We start from the raw sequence: 7,912 nt of genomic DNA, 5'->3' as shown, positions 1-7,912 counted from the left end.
CATCTTGGGTAATTCCCAGTTACAGAGAGTGGTGAGCAGTTCAGAGATCGTGCTTTAGTCGACAGAGCAGATTCAGCAGGTTAAACAGAGGTTAGTGATCGTCTAGAGTTGACAGGAAAGTTATGCAGACAGACGCCGTTGCGAGCATGTGTTCAGGTTGGCGACTTCGTACTTCTGACGGGGTGATTCGATTCAGGAAGAGGGGCAAGTTGGGGCCCCGATATGTTGGGCCTTTTCGTGAAAATGCGAGGGTAGGACGGGTGGCCTACCGTTTGGAGCAGCCAACGGAATTGGGATGGATCCATGACACTTTTCATGTGTCGCAATTGAAGAAGTGTATAGCCGATGAGTCAGCAGTGGTTCCACTAGAGAACAATTAGGTGGATGCGAGCCCGTGTTACGCTAAGAGATCAGTGGCCATCAGGGATCGGAAGATCAAGGTTCTGAGGAACAAGGAGGTACCTCTGGTGTTGGTTCAGTGGCAACCTAGGAAGAGATCGGAAGTGACTGGGGAGCCGGAATGTGGGATGCGGGAGCAGCATCCGGAACTATTTTCAGAGTGAGACTTCGAGGGCGAAGTCTGATTCTAGTGGGGGAGAATTGTAACAGCCCGAAATCTCAAGTATTGTTAAAATTACATTTTGGGGTGTTTTAAAGGGGGGACTCGGCGAGTTGGAGCCAGACTCGCCGAGTAGGATCGCAGACTTGGTCGCGGGTTCGCGACTGGACTCGACGAGTCCATATATGGACTCGGCGAGTCGACGCTGTTCAGCTGAAACCCTAGCCGTTTGGTTTTGGATCGTATATAACGTCTCTTAGGCCGTCATTGTTAGTCTTTTGGCCGATTGTGAAGAACCTAAGCATCTGTGGACATCTAGAGCAGAAGTGAAGGCTAATAGGACCTTGAAGAATCCGTTAGGCAAGGAGAGGAAAGGTTTTGGCCAAAGGAAGATTAAAGGGGATCGAGTTCTGAGGTTTGGGGACACAGAGAATACGTTTTTCAGGTAATACTACGGATCATTCCCGTTATTTTGATGTGTACACGGATTTAGGTTTTATGAAACCCATTTGGTGATTAAATAGATTATTATGTTGTTACCCAAGCGTTTATACCCCAGTAATAGGATGCTTAGAGGTCCAGGAAGTCCCATGATTGTGTATTTCGGGACCATGTGTATTTCAGGAGGCAGTTAATCGACTGCATGGCATGGACTCGCCGAGTCCAATGATCTGACTCGGTGAGTAGCTTGAAGATTTGCTGGGACTCGCCGAGTTGTTCTTCAGACTCGGCGAGTAGCTTGAAGGTTCACTGGGACTCGCCGAGTTGTTCTTCTGACTCGGCGAGTGGAGTCGGGGTGGCCCCGCGATTCTTCCACGTGGATCTCGTCGAGTTAATGGGGGATACTCGACGAGTAGAAAGAGGAACAACAGGGAAAGTTGGGGAGCACGTCTAGACTCGCCAAGTCGCCTTTACACTCGACGAGTCCGGTCAAGTTGACCGTTGACCGTTGACCAGAGTTGACCTGCATGTAATTTCTTAGGGTCAGTTGCCTTGAATGATAAGTGTATTAATAAGAGATATATGATGTTATAGGGAGCTTGTAGCTCGGTGGATCAAGTGCTAGTGATTTCAGGAGTTGCTAACTTCCAGTATCCACGAGGTGAGTCTTCTCACTATACTGTACCCGGAAGGGTTTGACTGTGCGACCGGAAGGTCGGACGTGATATGTGTTATGCGTGCTATGTATGATTATATGGGCCGGAAGGCAATATGTTAGGTGATTGGAAGGTTGGATGTGGGTTATGGTATATGTGCTATATGTGATAGGTCAAAGGTATTATGTGTTTGTGTATGTTTACGGGCCGGAAGGCGATATGTTATGGGCTGGAAGGCAATACGTTACGTGACCGAAGGGTCGGATATGTTATGTGATATATATGTTATGTGTTATATATGTTATGTGGGTTAGATCTTATCCCACATCGGCTTGGAAGGAGAACGAAACATTTCCTTATAAAGGGGTGTGGATACCTTCCTTGTCACAACGCGTTTTAAATCCGTGAGGGCAGCAGATCCCATAAGAACTCTGCAGTTAAGCGTGCTCGGGCGGGAGTAGTACCAGGATGGGTGACCCCCTGGGAAGTCCTCGTGCCGAGTGGCCCAAAGCGGACAATATTGTGATACGTGCCAGAGGGGGTGTTACAAATGGTATCAGAGCCAGCGCACGGGTCGATGTGTTCGACGGGGACGTCGAACCCTATAATGGGGGGTGAAAGTGGGTTAGATCTTATCCCACATCGGCTGGGAAGGAGAACTAAGCATTCCTTGTAAGGGGTGTGGATACCATCCCTAACACAACGCGTTTTAAAGCCGTGGGGGCAGCAGATCCCATAAGAACTCTGCAGTTAAGCGTCCTCGTGCCAAGTGGCCCAAAGCGGACAATATTGTGATACGTGCTAGAGGGGGATGTTACAGTAGCAATGTGATTCTGGGGATACTCTAAATGATTTGTATTGAAAACCTTTTTGTAAACAATTTAATGAAAATCGGGTTGTTTTGAAAAATTTAAATTGGTTGTATTTTTCGGATGTTACAGTACTCATAATTGCTGAGTAGCTCTATCCATCTCCGTTGTCTTAAATTCAACTCCCTCTGGTTGAAAATGTGTTGCAGGATTTTACGGTCAGTTGTGACAACCCGAAATTTATTCCGTCATTTTAACCCCTTTTTCCGTTAATAAGCCTCGTTTTATTTAACTGTCTGTTAACTTTTAGACTGGTTAATTAATTTGGGACTTTTTAAATGACTTTATGAAGGTTGAAATAAATTAGAAACACCCCAAATTTTTCCCTTGAAAATTTTTAGTTTCAACCAAGTCAAAATACGACCACTAAATCGGGTGCGAACAAAAGCCCCATTTAACAGCAGTATCAGGTAGATTTCCACTGAGCCCCAACTCAAACCCCTATATAAGGGTGAGTGGAGTCCATTTGAGACTTTTTCACTCTCTCTCCACTCTCTCTCTCTCTCTAACTTATTTTTGAGCCAAAAACGTCTGTTTCGAGCCCCAAACGAGTAAGTAATCTACCCTAACTTGTTCTATAGCTTATTTAGCGTGCAAATTCGAGTTGAAGTCATCAACTAGGGGAAAGTTTATGTGTTTACTGCCCAAGAACACTCTTGGACCATGAACACCCTTAAATGGGGTTTTTAAGCCCCAAACCCCTCAAAACTACCCCTAAGGCTTAGATATGACTAAATGACTTATGGGGACGGACTTAGAACACCTTGAACTTAAATTTTGGGGAGTATACTTGAGTTTACTGCCCAAGAACATGCTTGGGCTGTAAACTCCCCTTCATGGGGAGTAAACTTAAATTCAAGTGTTAGAAATGCCCTCAAACACCTCCTATGGCCTTGGAAAATATCTAGAAGCCACCCCCATTGAAGTAAAGGCTTTAAACTTCAATTAAACCAAGGAAATAAGAGTTTACGGCCGTAAACCCCCTTAGGAAAGGTCCATGGTCCGTAAACTCCCAAAAGGTGGCCAAATGATGCCCTAACACCCCTATTTGACTTACAAGAACACATAGGATTTTATTCTCTACAATTTAAGACCTCAAAACACAAAAAGAACATGCATATAGGAGCTTACGGCCGTAAACTCCTTGTTTAGGGTCGTAAACTCCTCAAATGGTCCATTTTATGCCATAAATCCATTCATAAACTTTATATTTGGACCTAGCCTAATTCCTTGAGTGATATAAGACATTTTGGCATCCTAGAAATCCCTCACCATGAGTTTATGGCCGTAAACTCATGGGGAGTTAATCCCTGGGCTGTGAACTCTATAAAGAGTTTACTCTTGCAGAGTAAACTCCCTATCTAAGCCATACACACCCTTAAATGTTACCCGGGACACTCCAAGCACTTAACCAAAGTGTTTTCCGCACTTTAGGATGCGTATACGTGTTTAATTAATATTATATTTACTAATTGTATCTAAACATATGTTATCATATGTTAATAGGTTACTAAGTGTGTTCAAGTCTTTACTTGACACCGAGCACCCAACCGGCACCTTCATCGAATCCACTTACAACAGGTGAGTTCATACCCCTGAATTAACCTTTTAAATGTTTTTACATGCTTTTATGGGGGGGGGGGGGGAATACAAGTTAAACATTCCAGTTATCATATCAATCACATGTGATTGATAACCCGCATGCACAAGGATTAATTACATTGTCAACTGTTTTACCAAGTATGATACTGTAAATGGTTTTCTAAAACGTCCATACTTGTTCATAGCTTTTCTCAAATTGTCTCTCGCACTGTATGTGTTATTTCAAATCCGGTTACAGCAGCATTTTAAATAAAGGCTTTCTTTACTTATATTGTTTTCATCAAAGCTATAATCAAAACTTGTTTATGAAAGATTTTTCAGAGGATTTCTAAAGGGTTTCAAACTTATTTTACAAAAGAATACCAAGTTAATGCTCTTACTTAGTTAAATACTACTACTTTGTTAATGCTTTTACTTCGTGATACAGTTTTAATTCGTAATACGCTCCTACTTATTTACGCTTCTACTTCACGATATGCTCCTACTTCACGATACGCTCCTACTTCGCAATACGCTCCTACTTCATGATACGCTTCTACTTCATGATATGCTCCTACTCGCGAACACTTCTAGTTCGTTAAACACTTCAACTTCGTTAAATGTTCCTATTTGTTAAATATATGTCTGGGCTTGTATAGATATATATAAATAATGTTTAAAGGATTTAGGAAGGCTTGTTCGCCGTATTTCCTTTTCTTCGTTGAGATGTGGTCTGGTGGGATCGGATATCCGTCCGAAGGTCGTTTGATCATTAGTTATATATTATGTATACAAGCATAGACATATAGGTTTACATCGGTCAGTTTAGTTGTGAGTCTTTATCATTAGTCCAGTATTTTACATCAGATCTCACTATACAAGATACATCTTATGGACACGGCCTTCTCCGTTGTCTAGTTGGTAACCAGAGTCTCTTGTAGGGATAGCAGGCATTGTGTGTATAAAGCTATACGGGATTGACACCCCCACACCCTGACTGCTAGCTACAGTCCACGGCCTACCAAGGCAAGGGGTGACAAATGTCACATTCTTTCCGACGCTTGTAGGGCGTCAAGTTCTCTAGTGTCTATCAGTATGGTTACGAGTATCTCGGGGTTACCTTATAATTCATGGCTTTAAGGTAACAGGAATTTAACACTGTATTCAATGTTTTTAGACCTTGCTAGACGTATCATTCAGTTGATACTGTCTGGGGTCTGTTCTCACTATTTTTAGACCTTGCTAGACGTACCATTCAGTTGATATTGTCTGGGGTCTGTTTTCACTGTTTTTAGACCTTGCTAGACGTATCTTTCATTTGATACCGTCTGGGGTCTGTGTCTCCCTTTTGTTAGACTGATTCAGGTGTGTCGTTCATTCGACACTCTCCTGGAGTTAATGATTTCTTTGCCTTAGTCAGCAGTATCTCCTGCTGAGGCATATGATATTTTCCCTTAGTACTTTTACTAGTAATATTCTCCTACTTTCCATAAAATCAAACACCGTATTTTGGTAATGATAGTGTTTAAGGGAAAATTACTTTTTACAACATAACTCTGTTGTGTCTTGGTAGAAGACTACTTTTATTTAAGAAAATATAGGATTTTCTGGAAAAGGACTCTAATACACCCTTGATTCTAAACTACTACTACTTATATAAAGTTATTTGGATAAAATGACACTAAATACTTATGAACTCACCAGCATTTGTAAAAATGTTGATACTCGCTTTCAAATAACTTGTATTCTCAGGTCAGCAATAGACAGGTACATCTCAGGCGCTTTTGGTGAAGACCGTTTAGTACCAAGCTGCATCTATATTATTACTTGTATTACTTTGATGTTTACATGAAATGTAAACTATGTAAAACTATTACTATTAATGCAATGATTGTTGTACTTTGATTACTATATTGCATATGTTGTGATACATGACATGATGTCATCCACCCCAGAACGTTTCCGTCGTTCCGGTTTTGGTGTGTGATAGATTGGTATCAGAGCATTGTTTATAGTGAGCTAAGTATATCAATTCATAAAAGATATACAGTCTATAAATGCATAGGGATAAACCACTCTAACCAAGAATTATACTTTAAAATATAACCCTATTTTACAAAAGTATAAGAACATCCATAATCTAAACACTCGAACACAAGTATCACAAGAAGAACAAGAATAAAAGTATTCGGATGTTGAGCATTACCATCAAACCTGGGCAGTTATGTGTTCGTAAGCTGGAATAAATGTAACCTGATCAACTACATTTATTCGAGATGCGATGAACATGTGCTTGGGAGTGATAGTGGTGTTGCAACAGGTCTGAAACTTACCAACTAGGAATGCTAGATCCAAACAGAAAGTTTAAAATACTATGGGAGTATTTTGGAATACTAAAAGACTCACATTTATCCCATAATCATATACAGAAGATAAGAATCAAACAAGAAATTAAAATACCATAGGGGTATTTTAGGATCCATAGATAACCTTGTGTGAAGAACTAAAAAGATCCTTATTGATATACCTAAAATTTACATATGGTATACTTCCAAGGTTATATATAATAAGGATCCCATCAGCCAAGAATGTGTGGTTTCGCTCTACTTCCTTTTCCTCGTTGGGATGTGGATATAGAGTAGTATCACATATTCGAAGGCCTAACAGATCTAAGCTATATATGATTTGTATACCCTATGTAATCGTAGCAGCACTCGATATGGATCACCCAATGAAATTTTAATAATCTCTTAGGATTCTTTAGACATTTCCATTCTCACACGAACCCTGTAGAAAACCCTAACCACTTCAGTACTCGACTAAAGAGGTGATGCAGATCCAAGAAAAGTTCATTGAGAAGATTTCTAGTTCGGAAATAAATGAACAAGGTCGAGACTATTGAAACCACCAACTGCCTATATCTTTTTAGGGACATGGTGGGAAATTCGCCTAAACTTCCGAGATTTCTAGTCATCTATCCTGAAGTGATGACACTCAGAGTCATAATCATAAGGAAGGCGGAGTAGAGATTCAATATGTCCATACGAGAAGAGAACCCTAGGTAACTACCCGAAGGAAACCAACGCCGGTCCCCGTCAAAGATACGAGGTAGACAGAGGGAGCCAGTACATGGAACCCAGGAAGTGTCTTTTCCTCATGTTCGTCACGCTAATACACCTATAAAATAATACAATTTAGTGAGTTAGTGATTACACTACTCACACTATGTGTAAGGTAAGTCGCTTTTTCCCCATTGCAAGTAATACGAATAGAGCGGAATCCCAACACCCCTATTGAGGGTGTTTAGCCATAAGTCTTCATGAGCCTTTCTTCCCACGGTCTTCGTTCCGAACTGTTCTCAGATCTTTCCAAGCCAGAGAGTGAAACCTTTCCCAGTATAAAGGTAACTTAGTAGGAACAACTCGCGTCTTATGGTTTTTCCGATACTCATACTCCTACCTTGAATACCTGGACTACATCGTAGGGATGTAGGTCGACACTCAGGAAACCACTATCTGAAGCACAGGAAAAATTTATGCCTGATATAGTAAGGACAGATACGTCCAGGGTTAACCATCGTCTCTCATCAGCTTATGTTCCTTTCCGTGTAGGAAAAAAAATCATGCCTCCGAAGAAGCATAACCCATCCGCCGGCAAGAAACCAACTCTCCTATTCGACGAAGCTACTTTCCAAGCTATAGTCTCGGCAGCCGTTGCAGCTGTCATGGCTCAACTGAATGCTAACAATGCCAGTGTTAGCAAGAGCCCTATCAGGAATTCCGATCCCAGGCTCCCAACAATGGACA

General features: G+C 41.4%; 1 pseudogene; it reads left to right on the top strand.

The window, feature by feature from the left end:
- Window positions 1-2,043: 2,043 nt before the first annotated feature.
- LOC144999367 (5S ribosomal RNA) lies at window positions 2,044-2,161 on the top strand (annotated as a pseudogene).
- Window positions 2,162-7,912: the final 5,751 nt, after the last annotated feature.

The sequence above is a fragment of the Lactuca saligna genome, chromosome 5, assembly GCF_052625555.1.
Source record: "Lactuca saligna cultivar CGN05327 chromosome 5, ASM5262555v1, whole genome shotgun sequence".
Taxonomy (NCBI): domain Eukaryota; kingdom Viridiplantae; phylum Streptophyta; class Magnoliopsida; order Asterales; family Asteraceae; genus Lactuca; species Lactuca saligna.
Note: the sequence above shows the minus strand (reverse complement) of the source record. Positions and strands in the feature narration are given on the sequence as shown.